The sequence below is a fragment of the Rhinolophus ferrumequinum genome, chromosome 22 (genome assembly GCF_004115265.2).
Source record: "Rhinolophus ferrumequinum isolate MPI-CBG mRhiFer1 chromosome 22, mRhiFer1_v1.p, whole genome shotgun sequence".
NCBI classification, from domain to species: Eukaryota; Metazoa; Chordata; class Mammalia; order Chiroptera; family Rhinolophidae; genus Rhinolophus; species Rhinolophus ferrumequinum.
The window spans coordinates 39,200,529-39,223,720 of NC_046305.1; the positions used below are offsets into that span (position 1 = coordinate 39,200,529).

Genomic DNA, 23,192 nt, shown 5'->3' on the forward strand with positions numbered 1-23,192 from the left:
TACTTAGCACAGCAAGATCTTATATATTTAATATTAATATGAATGATGGTAGTATCAGCAGTGATGATAACAATGATGACAGGAATAATAAAGAGTAGACTTCTTAACTTTCATCTACAAAGAGGAACTTAACTGTTATTTTACAGAAATGACATAGTACTCCTGAATGGAAGAATTGGGTTTCCACCAACTACTTCAAGTAGAAAATAGCCTATCGTGCTAGTAAAGTTTTCAAACACTCCTTTATCTATTTTGCAGAACAAACTGGCCTTTTAAAGATAATGTAAATATAAAAAAGATTGAAGAAAATATTTTGCAGTTTAAAAAGACAGAACTGAAGAATCACATATCAGAACTATCTTCTTAGCTACAAAGCTTAAGTGTCATTTTAAATCCCTAAATGAAGGAGAAATTATAATTGTTATCAGAATGAAAATACAATGATAACCATACCTGTAATATTAAATTTAATAGTAACCACGACTTAGATAAAGTAAAAAGAAAAACAAGTTAATTTTAACAACACATTTTTTTAACCCAACATGATCAAAATATTATTTCAACATGTAATAAATAGTAAAAATTATTGAGTTTTGGGGGGATTTTTTTGGAATAAGTCTGCAATCTGAAGCATATTTCACATTTAGAGCATGTCTCGATTGGACTAACCACATTTTAACAATACTCAATAGTCCCATAGACCTACTGGCTTCCATATTAGACAGTGCAGCTCTTTAGTATGTATGTGTGTGTGTGTATATATATATATATATACAGTACCCAGCATGTGGTTCTATTACTGAGTAGGGATTCAGTATTTAAGTCTATTCAGGTACTATTACAGTTCACCCTTGAACAATGTGGGAATTAGGGGCACTGATCCCTATCCACATATAACTTTGAAAAATCCACATATAACTTTTGACTCCCTAATACCTTAACTACTAATAGCCTACTGTTGACCTGAAGCCTTACCAATAAAATAAATAGTCAATTAACATATTTTGTATTTTATATGTATTATATACTGTATTCTTACAATAAAGTAAGCTAGATAAAATATTATTCAGAAAATCATAATGAAGAGATACATATTTACAGTACTATACATATTTATTGAAAAACACCCATATATAAGTGAACCTGCGGAGTTCAACCCTGTGTTGTTCAAATGTCAACAGTATATTTAAAAAATGTGTTTGTCTCCTCTCACGAGCACATAAAAATTACAACCAAACTACAGAAAAACCATCATTGAGAAGCACCTGATGTCTAGCTGAATAGAAGTCCTATAACTAAGGATATACAGAAGAAGCCACATGTAGACTAGTAGGAGGGGTGGAGATGAAGAACTGGCTGGTCCTACATCTACATGTGGTGGTTGAAGATGAGGAGTGATATCTAAGTTTTGAAAGTCCCCCCTGAGGAGCAAGAGGTCCCAGCCCCACACCAGGCTCCACAGCCTACGGTTCCAGTGCTGGGGAGAGAGGTCCCCACAATTTCTGGCTGTGAAAACCAGCAAAGACTGTGGCTGAGAGAGAATGAGGGCTACTGGAGTCCCACGTGCTCCTCTTAAAGAGCCCACACACAGACTTACTTTCTGACAGACTCACTTACCCTGAGCTCCATGGCTGTGGCAGCAACTTGAAAGGCACCAAGGACATCCAGGGAGGAACTGGATTGTCTGTTTTGGTGTGAGAGCCAGAGGGACAGTTTTCTCCCAGAGAGAAGTGCTGGCAGAAGCCATTGTTCCTTTGTTGAGTCCTTCCCTGACCAGGGTGCAGATGCAGACAGGCACTATATCTGACGCTCCATCAACCTAGCTAATAACGTTAGCACACCCTGGTGACTCCCTGAGACCCTGCCCCACCGAGCTTGTGGGCCCACCATGTCACCTCTAGTTGTTTTTCCATACGAACAACCTATCTTGGCTCATGCTGTGGACTTTCCTAAATTCTCTCAAAGGTTCACAAACCCCAAACAAGCATCATCTGGCTTTGGCATGTCCCATACCTCTTGCTGAACAGCCCCACACCTTGCATTAGTGGCAGCCAGCCTCAGTTCACAGCTTAGCTTCTCCCAAGCACCTACAAGCACAGAAAAACTGTCAACCTTTCGCAGATCACTTTGTAGCTCATTCCAAGTGGCACTGGGCTTGACACAGGCAGCAGCTGAACTTGGCCTGTATGAGAGCCCCTCCCAAGAGGCCCTAGTTCCAACACATGTGGTGGCCAGCTTCAGACCACACCAGAGCACCACCCAGCCACTTCCACAGAAGACGTACCAAAAGGGCAGATTTGACAGGCACCAGAGCCCTGCTAAAGTAAATTCTGCTCTTTAGAATTTAGTAAATTCAGCCCCTACAAAACAGCTCATTCACTGTAGTCATGAGTAATCCTCACAACTAACGGACCCAAGAGTCAATCCCTACCATTGACATGGAAACAACAACTATAACAGAAAGGCACATGCAAACCACACAAGCAACACACTTGGAGCACCCTACTCAGGTGACCAGGGAGAATTTGCTACTGTCCCCATGGGACAGCTACTAAATAAGCCCACTCAACTAAGACCAGGAGACATGGCAGTTGGACATGATACATAGAAGCAAACACAGGGAGGTAGCCAAAATAGGGAGACAAAGAAACCTGTCCCAAATGAAAGCAGAACAAAGCTCCAGAACAAGAACTAACCAAAATGGAGACAAGCCATCTACCAGATACAGAGTTCAAAACATTGATTATAAGATGCTCAATCTCAGTGAGAACTGTATCAAAGAGATAGAAAACATAAAAATAGAGATAGAAAACATAAAAGAGAATCAGTCAGAAATGAAGAATATAATAACTGAAGTGAAGAATATATTAAAGGGAATCAACAATAGTTTAGATGAAACAGAGGGTTGAATCAATGATTTGGAAGATAGCAGAAAACACCCAATCACAACAAAAAGGAAAAAGAATCCAAAAATATGAGGCTATTTTAAAAGACCTTTGGGACAACATCCAGTGTAACAACATTTGCATCATAGGGGCACCAGAAGGAGAAGAGAGAGAACAAGGAATTGAAAACCTATTTCAGGAAATAATGACTGAAAACTTCCCTAACCTGGCAAAGGAAGTAGACATACAAGCCCAGGAAGCACAGAGAGTCTCAAACAAGATGAACCCAAAGAGGCCCACATCAAGATGAATCATAATTAAAATTCAAAAGGTTAAAGACAAAGAGAGAATATTAAAGCAGCAAGAGAAAAATGTTAGTTACCTACAAGGGAGCTCCCATAAGACTTTCAGCTAATTTTTCAACAGAAACTTTGCAGAACAGAAGAGATTGGCACAAAATACTCCAAGTGATAAAAAGTAAAGACCTACAACCAAGATTACTCTACCCAGCAAAGCTAACATTTAGAATTGAAGGACCTATAGAGTTTCTTCCCAGACAAGAAAAAACTAAAGGAGTTCATCATCACCAAACCAGTATTATAAAAAATGTCAAAAGGATTTCTTTAAGAAGAAGGAAAATAAGATAAAAAATACGAATAAAATGACAATAACTGCATACCTATCAACAATTACTTTAAATGTAAATGAAGTAAATGCTCCACTCAAAAGACATAGGGTGGCTGAATAGATAAGAAAAGAAAACCCTTATATGCTGCCTATAAGAGGCTCACTTCAGATAGAAAGACACACACAGATCTAAAGTAAAGGGATGGAAAAACATATTTCATGAAAATGGAAACAAACAAACAAAACAAACAAACAAAAATCTGGAGTAGCAATACTTATTCCAGACAAAATAGACTTTAAAACAAAGGTTATAACAAGAGAGAAAGAGGAACACAGTAATCCCATTTCTGGTTGTTTATCTGAAGAAACACAAAACACTACATTGAAGGGACATGTGCATCCATCTGTTTGTTGCAGTATTATTTACAATAGCCAAGATATAAAGGCAACCTGGGTGTCCATCAGTGGATGAATGGATAAACAACAATGTTACCTATACACAATGGAATATTACTCAACCATAAAAAAGAATAAAATCTTGCCTTCTGCAACAACATGGATGGAACTAGAGGGTATTGTGCTGAGTGGAGTAAGCCAGACAGCATGACAAATGCCATATGATCTCACTTACATATGGAATCTGTAGAACAGTATAAATGAACAAACTAAACAGAAACAAGTTCATAGATACAGAGAGCATTCTGATGGTTGCCAGAATGGAAGGGTAGGGGAATGGGTTAAGGAAGGAGTGGGTTAACAGGTATAAATTAGTAGTTACAAAATAGTCACGGAAATGTAGTGTATAGTAGCATGGGGAATATAGTTAGTAATATTTTAATGTGTTGTGTCAGATGGGTACTGGATGTATATCAGGTGATCACTTCATAAGTTATATAAATGTCTAATTACTGTGTTGTACACCTGAAACTAGTATAATATTGTATGTCAACTGTAATTGAAATATTAACATAAAAATTCAAAAATACTATATATAAATATCTGAAATGTTCCACACCCAGCTACTTAATCCAGTAAATACTCAGGTACCCAGGGAGTCTCAGCAGTATTTCTTATGCAACTACCTTCTCTGAGACTTATTCACTGTGAGAATGGCAAGCATTTATTACAAAAAGTTAATTTAAAAAAATTTTACACCCCAGAATAGAAAATATGAAACAGTCCCTTCTCATAGAAGTTATTTTGATCAAAATTGAAGTTACTTTGTTGAAGTGTCAGGTATTTTCTGACTAGGACAGCATTGAATGTCCTCTGAGTGAGAAGAGATTTGAGATTGCTGAGATAGTGGTACAGGGAGCTTCAGTACTAGTAACTAGTTAACGATGTCTTGGGAAGTCTGATTCTGCAAACCTGCTGCTTATCAGCTGACTGTTAATCCTAAAGTTTACCTGAATGTTACTAGGTTGCAGGATAAAATCAATCTACAATTTACTAAAACATTTAGCCAAGAAGTCATCTCATTAGTAGCAAATAGAGGCCAAGATCAACCATATCTATTTACGTAAGTACTGAGGTTTGGGACCAAACAGAGGTGAGAGTTGGAGTGTATTTAATATGAACAGGGTTAAGTGCTTTGTATGCATTTGATTATTTAACCTTTACAATAACCCTTAAAGGACAGTATAACCATTAACCACCAGTATTTCCTATGGGAAATTGAAGGTATAGGGAAATAAAAGTTATTGCCCAAGTCTTATAGCTAATAGGAGGTATAGCCAGGATTCAAACTCAGATTAGTTGGACCCTAGTGTTAGTGTTCTTACTATCTACACTACCTGTCAAAAAGATGAAATTGTTTCATTCATAAACCCACCTGCTTATTCAATTATTTCTGATGTATGCATATTTTAGGATACGCCAAATTAAAGAATTTTTTGATCCAGTAGTTTAACTTAACTAAATATGAATAAAACTTAAATTTATTTTCAAGCCTAGCACCCTTAAAATGATATACCTCTACCAAGTTGAACAAAATATCCTTTTTTTAATTATTAGTTTCAGATGAACAAAACAATGGGATAGTCAGACATTTATACCCCTCACAAAGTGATAACCCCCGTCCCCCAATCTACTACCCCTCTAACATCATATGTAGCTGTTACAGTTCCACTGACTCTATTCCTTATGCTGTACTCCACATCCTGTGAGATATATATATATATATATATATATATATATATATATATATATATATATATAAAATAATAGTTGACATTTATTATTATTCAATGTCAGCTTGTCAGCTTCAGGTGTACAGCTCAGTGGTCAGGCACCTACACTGTCCTTTTAACAGTGCCTGGTGGCCCTCATTTCCATTGTTGTCTGGAATCTCCAAAGATTTTGTTTGTGACCACTGTGGATTCTACATGTGCTTCCTTTCTGTGTAACTAACACTGTTTTTTTTTTTTTTTTTTTTTCTGAACTTTGAAACCAAATGAAATTTAGTACTTCAATTTCCCTCTGTGACTTCTAACTGATGTCTTCTGTTCTGAACCAGTAGAGAATAACGACAGGCAGTAGAATTTCACTCTGTCCCAAAGTGTCTTCACTTATTCTGCTGGCTGCATCAAGGATTCCCCAGCTGGCATTTCACTATGCCCCTAGAAATATAACAGTAAACAGAGCAAAATCTAATGTACTCCACCCATCAATTCACGCACGCACATCTAGTCACTCATCCAGGACTCACAGGGATAATGAAGTGTTTCTCTGGCATCTCAGCAATAGACCCACATATATTTCAGAACAATAAAACTGACAATGCTGCCAAAAGATCATTCTGTTTTGAAGACTTGCCTGACTGCTGTCAATCACGTTACCGTTTTTCTTCTTTTCCTTTTAACTTAGAACCATATCCTAGTTTGAAAATCTGTGTTCTCTCTAAATGCTGTATTTGAAAAAGCTCTTGTTTACTGAATATATGACTCAAAGCAATAGGGATCTACAATTTTACTTAACAGCAGGTGCCCTATAACTTTCCTAATCAGGCTCTTTCTTGTTAGATTTAGCTGGGACCAGATAGCAGCTCTTTTTTTTTTTTTTCCTTAATCGGTAAAGGATGTAAGGTCTGCTTTTCTTGAAACATTTAGACTAAGCTGTCACAAAAATTAACACATGAAAGCGATCATTTTATTTTGGTGTAAAAATAAATGCTGGGAGGTTGATTTCTGTAGCTGATTAACCAAGTTGAACTAATCAGTAGTCTATCTGAATGTTCCGTTCTCATAAGAAATAAGTCTGTTGCCCATTGGGATGAATAACCTTAATAAGGAGTCTATTCTAAAGAGCCTCCTTGTGGTCCACTTCACAGTAGGAATAAAAACAGTACAATGTGGTTTTTCCAGACTGCTTCAGTTTCCATTGCTTCCATTTGTAAAGTAGACGGTGGTAGTCTTGGCATGCAGTGGTGACAAGGCTACTTAAAATTATCACCTGTATACATCTGTATTAAAGCACGTAGAAAGACAAAGGAGAACAAGTGCATGACAAGTAGTTGCTGTCATGAAACACTTTCATGAAAATAAACAGTAAAATTGAGTTGGTTCCTTATAAGTATACAGTGGAAAACTTATAGAAATAAAATGATTATCTCAGGGCTATTAATCCCTCACCTCAAGTTTTAGGGATTAAAAACCCTCTATGACTGCCCTTTAAAAAACCCTTATTTCTTTAAGCTACAACATTTTATTAGTTTCATGTGTACAACATAGTGGTTCAAGCATGTACACTCTGAAGATCTGCGTAGGGTGCCATGATAGCTCTGGCATGTGGTCACTGACTTGATAGCTCATCTTGGTGTAAGGCAGTACCTGCACCTTCAGCTCCTGCCAAGTCTCCTTCAGCTTCTCTGAATCTTAGGCCAAGTGCACGTGTAGCTCTGTGGTGAAGGGCAGCAGCTCTGCTAACAGGCGACCGATCGCATCAGAGTTGCAGATGGTGAAAGATCGGTGGGAGTTCTGTTTCATCCTTTTGGGTTCCATTTTGCCCTTATTCTTTTCCACATTTATTTTTTTTGTTGTTGTTACTATCTGGCAAAGCTATAATGACTCAAGGTGAACACTATACCCAGAGACATTAGCCCATGGAAATTGTTCTAGCAACGCCCACAATTGCTTAAGATCCAGCTCTTATAATAAATTATTTATTCTGTATCACTCATCTTGGTTACTTTTCTTTGTATCCTGACTGACACAAATGTCAGTGTAAATGCAGCGAATCCTGAAGTCCTGAGCCTTCGAAATCTGAGTCATGGGACGTGTTCATTCAACATGCTAAAAGCTTAAAAGGACCAAGACAACCATAGGCCTGCTTAAAGAGTATTGCTACCTCCTAAGGAATAGTAAGAGGGAAAATAAAATCAGGGTTTGTCTGTCATGATCTATTTAGCAACTAATAATGAAACCCAGAGGAAAAGTGGAGTAAAAAGAAACATCAAAATTTAGACAGTGGAACTTACTGAGTTTTGACTATGTCTATCATCTGAATGATAGTAAAATTTCATTCTCATTCCCTTTTTTCCTTCAGCCACTTATTGTGCATCACTTTTTCTTTTTCAGAGCAGAGGAAACATAAAGCTTCTATGATAATTCTCATATAAATTGCCTTCTGAGATCAACATTTCCAAGTGCCTGTTTTACTGCTGAAAGTGACACTTATGTAACAGAGTCTATAAACAGGGGCAGGCCTTGTTTAGATCAACTTTTTTTTAATTAAATTTATTGGGGTGACAATAGTTAGTAAAATTACATAGGTCTCAAGTGTACAATTCTGTAACACATCATCTATATATCACATTTTGTGCTCACCACCCATAGTCAGTTCTCCTCCTTCCATCACCAGAGAGTTGACCCTCTTTACCCTCTTCTACTATCTGCCCACACCCTTACCCTCTGGTAACCACTAAACTATTGTTTGTGTCTATGAGTTTTTGTTTGTTTGTTTGTCTTGTTCCTTTGTTGCTTTCAGTTTTATATCCCACATATGAGTGAAGTCATACGGTTTCGACTTATTCTGTCTGACTTATTTCATTTAGCATAATGATGTCAAGTATATCAATTTTTTTTTTTAAATCCCACAATGCATATGATGTGCTGCACCTCCTGTCCTGGTATAGAGTTCACTGATTTTGTTCTCATAGTGCCTCTGCATGTTAAGACGCTGAAATTACCTTCACTTTTTCCAGCTGATATTGATGTGTCAGCTCTCAGTTCAGGACTGAGCTTGACACTGTGTGGCTTCCTCTGTGGATTTTTTATTTAATCCTTTCTCTACTTTTCTTCCTCCTTTGTTGGAGCTTTTACTGTAAGCTTTTAATAATGAGAAAGGGGATTTCATTTTTTTTTCCATTTTGTTTTAAATTACTTGAAATTTTGTACCCTAATGCACAAAGTTTGTGCCATCATTTGAACTCAAATTCTTCATAGATAAACTGAGAAAACCTAAGCAAACAGAAGACAAAACTAACGTGAGAAAAATTACATTTGTTAAATAATCCCCATACACATTTCTTTCTGCCAGGAATATTACATTTAAAAATCAGTGATCAAAATACATTAGTGTAACCACCACCCCATTAAATTTAAAGTAAAATTTGTGTGTTATTTGTATATACAGACCGTTTTACATTATTTTTAAATTAGATAATTTCTTCCCTTTGCAAGATTATTTTTCTTAAAATGTAACCTTTGTGGTATATGCTGAATGTTTTGCCATGAAGATGTAACATCATTTTATCTTTCTTGTTAACTGAAAGCATAGGTATGCTGCTCTTTTTGCTCATATCTCGTCAACAGCTACAATGGAAAATGACAATCATGTTGCTCGAACCTCTCATTCAACACTGACACCAGGAAATGCTCCCCTGCTTGACCACACCAAGCAGAAGTTAGAGAAATGTGTCCTATTCCCAATTTAATTTTGGGCTTTGGACTCCTACTTACTCTGCATTCTTGAGATTAACAGATGTTCTGTGGTATTCTATGTTCCAATAGGCATCACTGCAAAGATTGATCTATAAGTGAGCAATGATGAGTGAAAAGCTGACACACAGAACAAGGTATAATCACTTTTATGGTTAGGAGTCTGCTATGCTGTCAGCAGAGTTTCTTCAATTTACTCTTCTGTTTCCCTGTTACCTTGATGCTTGGATATGGCGCAGGTAAAATGAGAGTGAGACCACAAATGAAAGCCTTTTATAAGGAAAGGAGGAAATCTTACGGATCAGCTGTTTCAGTCACATCTTTTGATAGATGAAACAACTAAAGGCAATGGAAGTGAAGTGACTGACAAAATCTCCCAGGACAGGAATGGCAGCTAAAGAGCTCGTAAGGAAAGCAAAAGCCGCAGAGTAGGTCAGCTAGTGTCGGGAATGCAGTGTGGCTGCCTGCATGAGGCAGGACAGGCATGAAATGTGCACAGAGGCAGACATGCTCAGTCTCACTTCCTCTGTCTTCAGTGGCAGAGGTGACCCCGAAAGAGCCTCTGACCATACATATCCTCAGCTTTATCTCTTCTTCCTTCTGGACACCAGGAAATCCAGAGGAAGGGTTGGTTCCTTGGTTGATGTTCTCAGAACTACAATATATGAAGGTCTGAGGGTAAACATAACCTGGCAGTCCTGTGGGCTCTGGAATTGTCTAAAATAGGAGATTGAAGCCTTTCCAAGCTTCCACTCACATAACAAGTCCCCACCCAACCCCTGCCCAGTTAGCTTAGATTAACTCAGTTACAGTCACTTCTGTTTAACATGGCGTATGCTTTCCTAAAAATCATCACAGTTTACCAAATCACACAATAAAAACAATAGGGCTTGTGAAGAAAAATGAGGTTAGAAAAATGAGGTCAAGAAATAAGATAGAAACCTAGCAAAAATGGTTGAACAGTTTTGCACATGTTAACAGGTTAAGAAAACATAAAAACTACAATAAGTATGCTACTTTGCTCTAAAAAAGACCATTTGCTTGTGGAAATGGGTATCAGAAGGGTTGCTATTTGAGCATTATTGTGAAATGGTGAAAGGGGTATTATTAGAAATTGATGGAAAGTTATAATCCCCAATATGATTGGATGTGACACATTCCACTCACAGTGACCCCAGGTAATCTAGGAGATGTTCGGGGTATGTGCCTGTGTGTGTTGTGTGTCTTATGTGGCATAGTTCAGCTGGGTGCAGTTTTCTTCATTCACCTACTGTTTCCAGGGAACAAAATTGCACACAAGCAAATGAAAAATTTGCATTATGCTCAGTTTGTTACTAAAAAAACAATGGTATTGGAACCAATATGCATTTAAAAAGAAACATAATAGAACTGATTATAATTTAAAAGTCTTCAACAACTGCTATGTACAGTGTTTAAGAGTTACAAGTTTGGCCATAAAGGGTTTAAATGCCACTGGGGAGATAGACACTTACTATATCGTCAATTTAAGTGTTACGAGATTTTATGAAAGGAGACTGTAGAGCACTATGGGAATAAATGCAGGGGTACCTCACCTAGTCTATGATAGAGATGGCCACTGTGGACCTGTGAAATTTAAACTGAGACTTTAAGTGTGTGTGTGTGTGGGGGGGAGTTTGAGAAGTGAATAAGCAGCAAGAATGTTATGGGCAGAGAGCAGATCACGCTTTGGAGCCTAGAGGCAAGATAATACAGCATGTCTAAAGTACAGGTGAAAGTTTACTTAAGTTGGCAGCAAAATTTGTAAGGAAAAGTTAATCAAGAAATGAGGCTGGAAATTTAGAAATGTGATGAGATAAATATTGCACGTGAGCATCCGTGAGAAAGCATGAATTTTTCTCAATTCAGTGGAAATCTTTAAAGGCTGTAAACAGAGAAACATTTAAATAAATTAAACTGTTTTAAAGATCATTCATAACATTTGGAGGACAATTTGGATCACAACAAGATTAGTGGTAAGTATGGCAGAGATTACCAGCTGATAACCAAAAAAAAAAAAAAAAAAAAAAAAAGTCTTTTTTTTCTTTCACTTATTTGAGTCAAATAACCAAATGCTTGCCAAAATAGGATTTAAGTGAAGGCTATGTGAGCAATTTTTGGGCCAAGGCTCTTAAAGAGCCTACAAGTTATTTTTCCTCTTGCTGGCCAGTTATAGATGCCATCATGAAGCACAAGATTAAAGGAGACTGGGTCCCCAAATTCTAGAAAAATAGTTGCATGCAGACCAGAAACATTCAACTCCGAAACTGAGATGCAGTGTGACAAGGGGTTTACATATTTGCTCCAAGAGACCACATAAAGCCCATTTCATCCTCCAATGAATGATTAATATCTCTGTTCGATTTTCCTGGACAAAGTAAGTTTCTGATGGATAAGAAAAGTTCTGTATCTTCTTTATGTTTATTCTTTTATATCTGTGTATTGCATCATCATACCAGGAGATTTTACACTAATAACTTTTGTCAGTATACTTATAGATGCTAGACTTCCTTTCCTGGTTTTTGAAATTAACTCATAGTTAACAAGGTACCTCATCATCTGAAGGTAAAAATGAGGTCAGTTCCAGGGTGTCCCTGAATATTACCATTATATGTGCTTTACAGTATTCTGGAAATTGTTTAACCTGCTTTCAATTTTTTCTGTTTTTTTTTTTTTTCTCACTTCTGTGATGACCAATCTGATATATGTTAATAGGATAGTCTCTATCTAACTGTCCTGCTTTTTCTCCTGTCCTACTTCTGCATGTTAGAGAACATTATCTAATTCTAAAGAATTTACACTGGAATTCTTTCCATTCCTCAAAGGTGCTCTACTACAGCTACACTCATTGCCTATGCACGTGCTGTTTTCTTTCCCAGCAATATGTGTCTCTTTAAATTGTCTGCCCTTTACTTACTTTATTCTGGCTTAAACTTCAGATACAGCTCAAATGAATTTTCTCATAGAAACCTTACTTAACACACCATATTTAATAAAGTCTACCATTAAATGCTCTTACATCTTCCTGCACATAAGAAAAACAAAAACAAAAAGCTATTGTTATTTGTAATTACTTGTGTGATTTTTTAATAATTTACTCAAAAATTTCTAAGTGCCCTGAGGTCAGAAATGATGTATTTTGCTCAACATTACCTTCCTAGCATCAACACAGTGCCTGGTAAATAGCTGGCTGTTGCAGGCACCAAAAGTGGTCTATCTGACTCCCATTTCACATATTTCATTACTAGCGGAGAACAGTTTGGTTCAGGTGTGCACTGCACCCACACAAGACTCAGGTAATTGTGTTTCTCACTTCAGCTCCTAGGATAATTCTTCACTAATCTAAATCAATCATTCTGATCCAATTCCCCTTTTAAGTGACTGGCTTGGGCTTGACAGATGACACATTGTATCCACTGAGACTTGAAAATCTACTTGGGGACTTAAAGGAAAATGTTCCTTGCTCTTAAAATTTAATACATGAGAGATTTCCACTCAAGATGGCAGAGTAGGTAAACGCTCTGCATGCCACCTCTCACTACCACATCAAAATTACAACTAAACGACAGAACAACCATCATTGATAATCGCCTGAAGTCTAGTTGAACTGAAGTCCTACACTAAAGACATACAGAAGAAGCCACCTCAAGACTGGTAGAGGGGTGGAGACACAGACTAGGTTAATCCCACACCCGCGTGTGACCCTTAAAAACTGGGAAGGATATCTTGGCTGCAGAGGCCCTTCTGGAAGGGTAAGTGTTCCTAGCCCACACCAGGCTCCCCAGCTTAGGGTTTCAGTGCTGGGGAGAGAAGTCCCATAACTTCCGGCTGTGAAAAACAGTGGAGATTGTGGCTGTGTGAGACACAAGGTGGCTAGAGTCCCAGGCATTCCTCTTAAAGGGCCCACACATGGACTTACTCTCTGCTAGACTCACTCACTCTGAGCTCCAGTGCTGGGGCAGCAGCTTGAAAGGCACCAGAGACTTACAGGGAGAAAGTAAATTGTCTGGCTACACGGCGAGGGTTTGAGGGGCAGCTTTCTATTAGATAGAAGTACTGGCAGAATCAATTGGTTCCTTGCTGAGCCCTACCCTCTCTTGGTGTGCAGACACAAGAGGAACCTGCATCTGAGTCTTCATCAACCTGGCTAACACCATACCTTCACCCCACCCTGGTTGTCTCCTGATACCCTGCCCCACCCAACTTGTGGGCACACTCAAGCTGTTTCCAGTGGCTTTTCCATACAAACAGCACGTTTGGCTCATTTTGAGTAGTTTTGTGAATTATATCAAAGGTTCACAAAACACAAAAAAGAAGCATCCGGCTTTGGCATGTCTTGTACCTCTTGATGAGCAGCCCCAAGCCTGGCACTAGTAGCAGCCAGCCTCAGTTCATGGCTTGGCCTCTTGAGGCATTTCCAAACCCAGTGCAAATGGCGGTCATCTGTGGATTGCTTTGTGGCTCATGCAAGGTGGTCCCAGGCAGGGCACAGGCTGTGGTTGAACTTGGCCTGTGACATGCCCCTCCCAGGAGGCCCTGGGTCTGGCATAGTGGGTGGCCACCCTCAGACATAGCTTGAGCATCACCCAACTACCTCCAAGGATGTTGCCCTTAAAGGACAGACTGGGCAGGCACCAGAGCCCTGCTAAAGCAAATCTTGCTCCTTAGGGTCAGCTCTGGCACAACAGCTCCTCCGTTGTGTGGCCAATTCTCATAACCAGTCTACCCCAAGGACAATCCTTCCCATGATGTGCAAACAGCAACCAAGGCTCAACTACAACAGGAGGGCACATGCAACATATGCAAGGGACACACCTGAAGCAACCAGCTCAGGTGATCAAGGAGACTTTGCCACTGGGACTCACAAGACATCTACTACATCAGACCACTCTACAAAGACCAGGAGACATAGCAGCATAGAAACAGACACAGGGAGGTAGCCAAAATGAGCAGACAAACATATCCCAAATAAGATAACAGAACAAAGCTTCAGAAAAAAGAAATAAACAAAATGGAAACAAGCAATCTACCAGACGCAGAGTTCAAAACATTGGTTATAAGGATTCTCAGGGAGAACTACAGCAAATAGATAGGAAACCTAAAAATGAAGATAGAAAACATAAAAAATGACCAGTGAGAAATGAAGAATACAATAATTGAAATGAAGAATGCATTAGAGGGAATCATCAATAGATTAGATGAAGCAGAGGTTCAAATCAGCAATTTGGAAGATAAGGTAGCATAAAATATCCAATCAGAACAGCAAAAAAACAAAACAAAGCAAAACAAAATGAGAATATTTTCAGGGGCCTCTGGGACAACATCAAGCATACCAATATTTGTATCATAGGTGTACAAGAAGGAGATGAGAGAGGAAGAAATTGAAAACCTAGTAGAAGAAATGATGGAAAACTTCCCTGATCTGGAAAGGGAAATAGATATACAAACACAGGTACTGCAGAGATTCCCAAACAAGGTGAACCCAAAGAAGCCAACACCAAGACACATCATAATTAAAATGCCAAAGGTTAAAGAAAGAATCTTAAAAGCAGCAAGAGCAAAACACTTACCTACAAGGGAGCACCCATAAAACTGTCAGCTGAGTTTTCAACAGAAAGTTAGCAGGTCAAAAGGAATTGGCATGAAATATTCAAAATGATGAAGAGCAGGGAAGCAAGAACCTCCAACCATGATTATTCTACCCAGCAAAGCTATCATTTAGAATTGAAGGACAGAGAATGAGCTTCCCAGACAAGACAAACCTAAAGGAGTTCATCACCAACAAACCAGTACTACAAGGAATGTTACAGGGACTTCTTTAAAACAAAACAAAACAAAAAAAGATCAAGAATATGAATAACAAAATGGCAACAACTACATCAATTACTTTAAATGTGAATAAATCGAACGCTCTACTCAAATGATAAGGTGGCTGAGTGGATAAGAAAACAAGACCCATACATATGCTGCCTACAAGAGACTCATTTCAGATCAAAAGACATACATAGGCTGAAAATAAAGGGATGGAAAAAAGTACTTCAAGAAAATGGAAACAAAAACAAAAGATGGGGTAGCAATATTTATGTATTTTGCTGTGTATAATGCACTTCCCTGTATAATGCTTACCCGCATTTTTGGCCCAAACTTTCAGGAAAAAAAATCTTTCATTTTAATTTTCTTAATTCAAATTTTTATTTGTTTACACTTAGGTACTTGTTTTTGTATTATAAAGAAATTTTAGCAACTATTTTTTAACATATTATGTACAAGAAATTTTATGCAACAAATAATTACAAACAGAAACAGATACAAGGTACAAGAAATTTTATGTACTGCTAACAAATTTATGATATTTAGGCATCATAAAAGGCCACGAACTCTTCATTGTTGCAAGTTCATTGTAAGTTCAACAAAACTGATTGTCGTATTCCAGGGTATTATTTTGCATACAAATATCATTATTGATTTCTAGAGTTATACTTTTAACTCATAAGCTTAAATAAAAGAATTAAAAACATTTATATAGATATGGAATTAGTACTACCCATGTATAAGATGCATCCTTATTTTTTTCCTCACAAATTTGGACAAAAAAGTGCACATTATACACAGCAAAATACAATGTATCAGACAAAATAGACTTTAAAACAAAGGCTATCACAAGAGACAAAGAAGGACACAGTAATCCCACTTCTGGGTGTTTATCCGAAAAAATCCAAAATGTTAATTTGAGGGGCATGTGAATCCATATGTTCACTACGGCATTATTTACAATGGACAAGATGTGAAGGCAGCCTGGATGTCTGTCGATGGATGAGTGGATAGAGAAGGTGGCACATATATACAACGGAATATTGCTTGACCATGTAAGATAATGGGTTCTCGCCATCTGTGGCAGCATGGATGGACTTGTAGGGTATTTTGCTGAGTGGAGTATGTCAGAGAAAGGCAAATAATGTGTGATTTTGCTTATATGTGGAATCTAAAGAACCAAATGAAAAAACAAACAAAACAGAAACAAACTCATAGATACAGAGACCATTTTGATGGTTGCCAGATGAGAGGGGGTTTGGGAGCAGGGTGAAAAATGGGAAGGAATTATGAAGTACAAATTGGTTGTTACAAAAGAGTCATGGGAACGTAGGGTAGAGCATGAGAAATATAATCAATGATACAATAATTATATATGGTGTCAAGTGGGTACTGGCTTTATTGGGGTGATAGATGGGGGGTTGAGGGCAGGGTGGAAAAGGTGAAGGGATTAAGAAGTAAAAATTGGTAGCTACAAAATAGTCATGGGGATGTAAAGCAAAGCATAGACAAGATAGTCAATAATATGGTAACAACTATGTATAGTGCCAAGTGGGTACTAGACTAGTCAGGGGATCACTTCTTAAATTATAAAAATGTCTAACCACTATGCTGTATACCTGAAATTAATATAATATTGAAAGTCAACTGTAATTGAAAAGCTGAAAATGGAGGGAAACAGGTTAAGGGGAATAAGTGGTCCAAATTTCCAGGTATAAAACAAATAAGTCATGGGGATATAATGTACAACATAGGGAATATTGTCAATAATATTGCGATAGCGTGATATAGTGTCAGATGGTTGCTGGAGTTATGGTGATCACTTCTTTAGGTATATACATGTTGAATAACTATGCTGTATACCTGAAACAAATGTAATATTGTATATTATCTATATTTTAATAAAGTGTTTTTAAAAATTTAATACATGAGAAGAAACAGTACCTCTTCTGAATCCTTCTTGAGTTCATGAGGGGAGTTAAGCAGAGATGGTAAGGCAAAAAAATGGAATGAATTCTGATTATGTTTAACACTGTTCAAGCCACCAAATTAGTCCATTTTGAAGCTACATTACCTTAAAAATCTTAGTAGACATCAAAAATCTTTAAATCCATCAAGAATAATTTTTTGTTCCTTGTAGATAGATAAGTTTCCTACATACTTACATGTAATTAACCACTTCTTGAATGACTGAAAGGTATACTATATATTTGGTGCCTAATAAACAATAAACATAATACATGGACATGTTTCCAAGCCTTGGTATTGATGCTTCCTCTGCCTTGAATAAAATCTTTATTATCCTCACCTGACCAACTCCCAGTCTTTCCAGACTCACCACAGGTCGTTATTTCCAGGATGTCCTTTCCCTCACATTGTTGGCCAGATGAGTGGATAAAAAAAATGGCACACACACACACACACACACACACGAATATTATCTAGTCACACAATATGAAATTGTGCCATTTATGACAACGTGGCTGAAACTTGAGAGCATTATGCTAAGTGAAATAATTCAGACAAAAATAAAGACAAATACTGTATGATCTTACTTACATGTGGAATCTAGAAAACCAGGCTAATATAATCAGAGTGTAGAACAGCGGTTGCCAGGGTAGAAGGGTACAGGAAATGGGTGAAGGTGGTCAAAGTGTACAAACTTCCAGTTATATATAAATTCTGAGTATCTAATGTACAGCATGGTGACTATAGTTTATCATATCGTATTATATACTTTATAGTTGCTAAGTGAATAGATCTTAAATGGTCTCACCACACACACACAAAGAGGTAATTGTGAATTGATGAATGTGTTATCTAACCATACTGTGGTAATCACTTGACAATATACACATGTGTCAAATCATCAGGTTGTACACCTTAATCATACACAATACCTATTATATGCCAATTATATCTCAATAAACTTGGAAAAAATAAAAAGAAATTCAATATCAACTCTATTCGATTTAATTCAGTGTTCTGCTTTGATAGCTTGATTGCACCACTTAATCAATGAAATAGGACATTTTTTTGTGAGGTGTTTTCAGGGGGATTGATAATGTAAATTATATTTAAAACAAAGATGACTGATTAGAATATAAATTTTTAATTTTTTATTATTATAAGTAGAAATATAAAAGAACTTATTTTCATAGACATATCTTAGTCATACTCCTATACACCTTGGAGGCATGCCCTCTGGCCTTTTTATCTTTAGGAAACATTTGAAAACCCTAGGATAGGGACAAAAATCTTAGGCTCTATATTAACCCTATCAGAAACTCATCATAGAATCAGTTTTATTTGAATTTCTTAACTTCTCTGACTCTACTCTCATAATTTTTCAATTTAGAAGAGTTCATTAAATTATTACTAAAATGCTTCACATGAGCTGCAGAATAGAGAATCCTCAGAAGTTGACAATGTAGTGAGAGCAATAGTAGTGAAACATTCCGTGTTTTTTCTGGAATTGAGTATCTTGGGGAATGTTTATAATTGATAAAAGAGCAACTTAAAATTTTACATTTTTAAATCAACCTAAGTGAATATTTTGCACCTTTCTCGTTAAACTTTGGTTCTGACTAAATGATGTTAACTTACCTGTGTACTTGTTTGCATTTAGAAGGATTGGCATCCTTTTTCATGCCTAAGGTTTTTGTATTGCCTTAATTAATATCAGGGTCAAGTTTGATGCTTTGCTTTTATCATATGATAACGTGTCTGCAGGCAATTTTCTCTTACTCAGGTACCAGATATTACTTTGAATCAGTTGTTTGCTTTCTTAAAATGTCCATAACTTATCCTAATTATCGAAGGTAAGCCCTCATGATTTCCAATATACAACAAGGAAGATATGAGTCATTTTCACTGCTATATCTGGACAAAGTATATCAAAAAGCATTTTAGGATCATTCCAATATCATTTCAATAATAAGATTTGGTCTAACTATTTTCACTTATTCCTTTATTGCTACTGTCATGCACAGCCATATGTGATAAGCAATTACAGAAGATCCTTTATGAAATTGCATTATGTTTTGCTATGTTCTATGTTATATGTAACCCAAGGCGTTTATCTTTACAATATTGAATCAATTAAAAGAATGTGGAATAGTTGGAAGATAATAAGAGCAACTAATTCAACAATTTGACATTTAACTGTTAGGATTGATGCTCAAGGTTGTACCAAATACAAAGTGTTTTCTGTCCTTTTTGTCTTTGTATTTAGAAACCTGAGAGAGCAAACAGTGGCAAAGACAGCACGTATTTCATTTTAGCTGTGAGCATCTTCCATTGTGCATCAAAAATTCATTCAAAACACATCTGGCTTAAGGTTTTGCTTTTAACAGTAAAAATGGCAACATCTAAACTCATCGTAAATGAAGACACAGTGATTATATTTTTTAGAGATATATATATGTTTAGATTTCAGATAATTCCAGCAGGTTGCAAAATGTAGGGAAAAAATGAACCTTGTTTTTCCTCAAATAAAGAAAACTGCCACCTACATTGGAATACCGTACTAGGTGTGCTGCATACACAGGGATATGAAAGTCAGCTCTGTGATTATTATTTGCAGTTATTAATAAACAAACCAATTTGGTGCACAGCCAGCCAGTTTTCTGGAAGGAGTTGCATTCAAGGACTCAGGTACAGTTCCTGGCCAGCCATGCTTATACTTGTATCTGCATCCCTGGTCCCAGTGCCTCTGTTCAGAGGTTTCATTATGGGGACCTTACCGAGGAGCTCTTCTCCACTGGCAGTGAGACACTTCCTCTCATTTGTGCTGATCCACCTGACTGTTGTCTAGTGCCATTCCATGGTGGGAAAATGGAATATTAGGAAGCTGACACCACTTGTTGCCTCTTGTTTGCAGTGTCACACACAGTACACGAACAGAGGTTTGGTTATTCCTTTTCATTTGGCTTTTTTGTCCTAATTGACCGCTGCCCAAATGTACATATGTAGCCACTGGGGTAGAAAAGCACATACATCGGAGAGAAGAAAAAATTCCTATGTCAGGAAACCGACTATTCCATACTACACATTGTTCCCAGCCTTCAACATATGCTCTATTTGCTGTGTCTCTAAGGATCTTTTAATTACTTAACACATTTCTAACGGTTAACCAAGTTTTGTATGCAAGTGAGATAAAACATAATCAACTTGGCAAAAGGAAACTTGGAGAAGGATAAATTTCACTTACTAAGAAGTAATACAAATATATAAAACCCATTGTCCATTGCAAATCTGCAGGTCAACCTGTGGGTAAAACATTACGTTGCTCTAATATATGCCAATTGCTACTGCCACAGTAGTTCTTAGGTTAAGGTCAATATGTAGCCAAACCACTAAGGCTATTTTAGTCTCAAAATAGATAGGTATAAAGTTATAGGCCTAGGTGTAGATCTAGAAATAGTAAAAGTAATAGGAGCAGGAATATAGACACAGATACAGACACAGATACAGATACAGATATAGACATAGATATAGACATAGATGTAGGAGAATGGGCAGAAGTCTTAGCTATAGGTATTGTTATGTACACAAGGAATAATAAATGTAAAGTTATAAGAATCATGAGTAAGGCAATCATTTTCTACAATTAGTATTAAATTTACTAGTAACCTTCTTAGATACCCAATGATAAAAAGCTTACAAATATCATTATTTTTAAAACAAAAATGCCTATTATTCAAGACGTATTTCTTCTTTTTTTAATAACTAATTTCTAGGAGAGTTCTGTCATGTGGCACTTTAAATCAGGCACTGAGTTACATAATGGACAATGTCTTCAACAGCAGTTTTTCAGCATCGGTCCTTAAAGGCCTGGCCCAGTTGTGACCTACTCCATGGTTAAGTCAACAACCAGATGTCTGCAGGACAGTGAAATAATTGTGCTGTTATATATAGCCCTGCAGGGCTAAGGGTGAAGGCAAAGGGGTGAGAAGCAGCTTCTCTAGATCCAGTCAAAAAGGTTCCAAGGACTCGATCATCATGTGTTTTAAATGCTTAAGCATAACATTTATATTTCTGTATGCTATGAATCCATGTACTCATATGTAGTAAAATTATAAAGCTCAATTTCAGAAACAAAGAAAAAAGTGCTGTCATATTTTTCATAACTAAATTAGTCTTGCTTCTCAAGTTGTGAATCATTTTCTCCAAGTTCTTCAGTGCCTAGAGATCAATCCCTGTCAGTTTCAATCCATGGAGCTGATTCTGGTGCAGAAGATCTTTAGCTTTGTGCCATCCTCCCCTAACTACACCCATCTTTACACACACACACACATACACAAACAGAGATGACACTCAAGGATAAGTTTCCATTTAGCATCAAAAGCTACATTTTAGCGTCCTCATGGGGCAGATGGAGAACTCTGGATCCCTATTATTCAAACTCAAACTAAAGAATCCTTTTTAAACAGATGCTTGTTAAAATATACCTAACATACAATTTTATATTAGCTTCAGTGGTACACCACAGTTATTCAACATATACCTAAAGAAGTGATCACTATGATATTACCAGCAACCATCTGATACCATACCATGCCAGCACAATATTATGGACTATATTCTTTGTGCTGTAAATTACATCCCCAAGACTTATTTGTTTTATACCTGGAAATTTGGACCTCTGATTTCCCTTTACTTTTGCTCCCCTTTTCTAATTTTTCAATTACAGTTAACATTCAATGCAATTTTATATTAATTTCAGGTGTAAAACATCGTGGCTAGACATTTATATCATTTAAGAAGTGATCCCGTCTAATTTAGTACCCATATGGCACTATACACAATTATTACCATATTATTGACTGTATTCCTTACTCTATACTCTACATCCCCATGACTACTGTGTAACAACCACTTTGTACTACTCACCTTTTTCACCCTATCCCCAACCCCCTCCCATTTATCACCCCAATAATTCTAGTACTCACCTGACATCATACATAGTTATTACAATATCATTAACTATATTTCTTATGCTATACCCTACATCCCATGACTACTTTGTAACAACTATCTGTACTACTTAATCCCTTCTCCCTTTTCACTCACCTCCAACCCTCCTCCTATCTGGCTACCATCAAAATGTTCTCTGTATCTATGAGTTTGTTTCTGTTTTGTTTGTTTGTTTGTTTGTTTGTTTGTTCTGTTCTTTAGGTTCTACATATAAGTGAAATCACATTGCATCTGTTTTTCTCTGTCTGACATATTCCACTCAGCAAAATACCCTACAGGTCATCTATGGTGCCACAGATGGCAAGAACCCATTATCTTCCATGATCAAGCAATATTCCACTGTATGCATGTATCACCTCCTCTATATCCTTTCTTCCATCAACTGACACCCAGGCTACCTCCACATCTTGACCATTGTAAACAATGCTGCAATGAACATGTGGATGCACATGTGCCCTCAAAGTGGCATTTTAAGTTTTTTTGGATAAACAACCAGAAGTGGGATTACTGGGTCCTTCTTTGTCTCTTCTGATAGCCTTTATTTTAAAGTCTATTTTGTATGATATAAGATCAATACCCAGCTTTTTTGTTTGTTTTCATTTTCATGAAATATATTTTTCCATCCCTTTACTTTCAATCTGCGTGTGTCTTTGAATCTGAATTGAGTCTCTTGTAGACATCATATGTAAGGGTCTTGTTTTCTTATCCATTCAGCCACGCTGTCTTTTGATTGGAGCATTTATTTCACTTACATTTAAAGTAATTGCTGATAGATATGTGGTTGTTACCATTTTATTCATATTTTTGTTCTTTTTTGTGTGTTTTTTTTTGTTTCAAAGAAGTCCCTGTAACATTCCTTGTAATATTGGTTTAGTGGTGATGAACTCCTTTAGTTTATGCTTGTCTGGGAAGCTCTTTGTGCTGCAATTCTAAATGA

The 23,192-nt window shown here is 37.0% G+C and overlaps 1 pseudogene; it reads right to left on the reverse strand.

Annotated features, from left to right (window-relative positions):
* Positions 1 to 18,927, reverse strand: part of LOC117015065 (protein FRG2-like-1) — a 49,545-nt pseudogene extending 30,618 nt beyond the window's left edge.
* Positions 18,928 to 23,192: the final 4,265 nt, after the last annotated feature.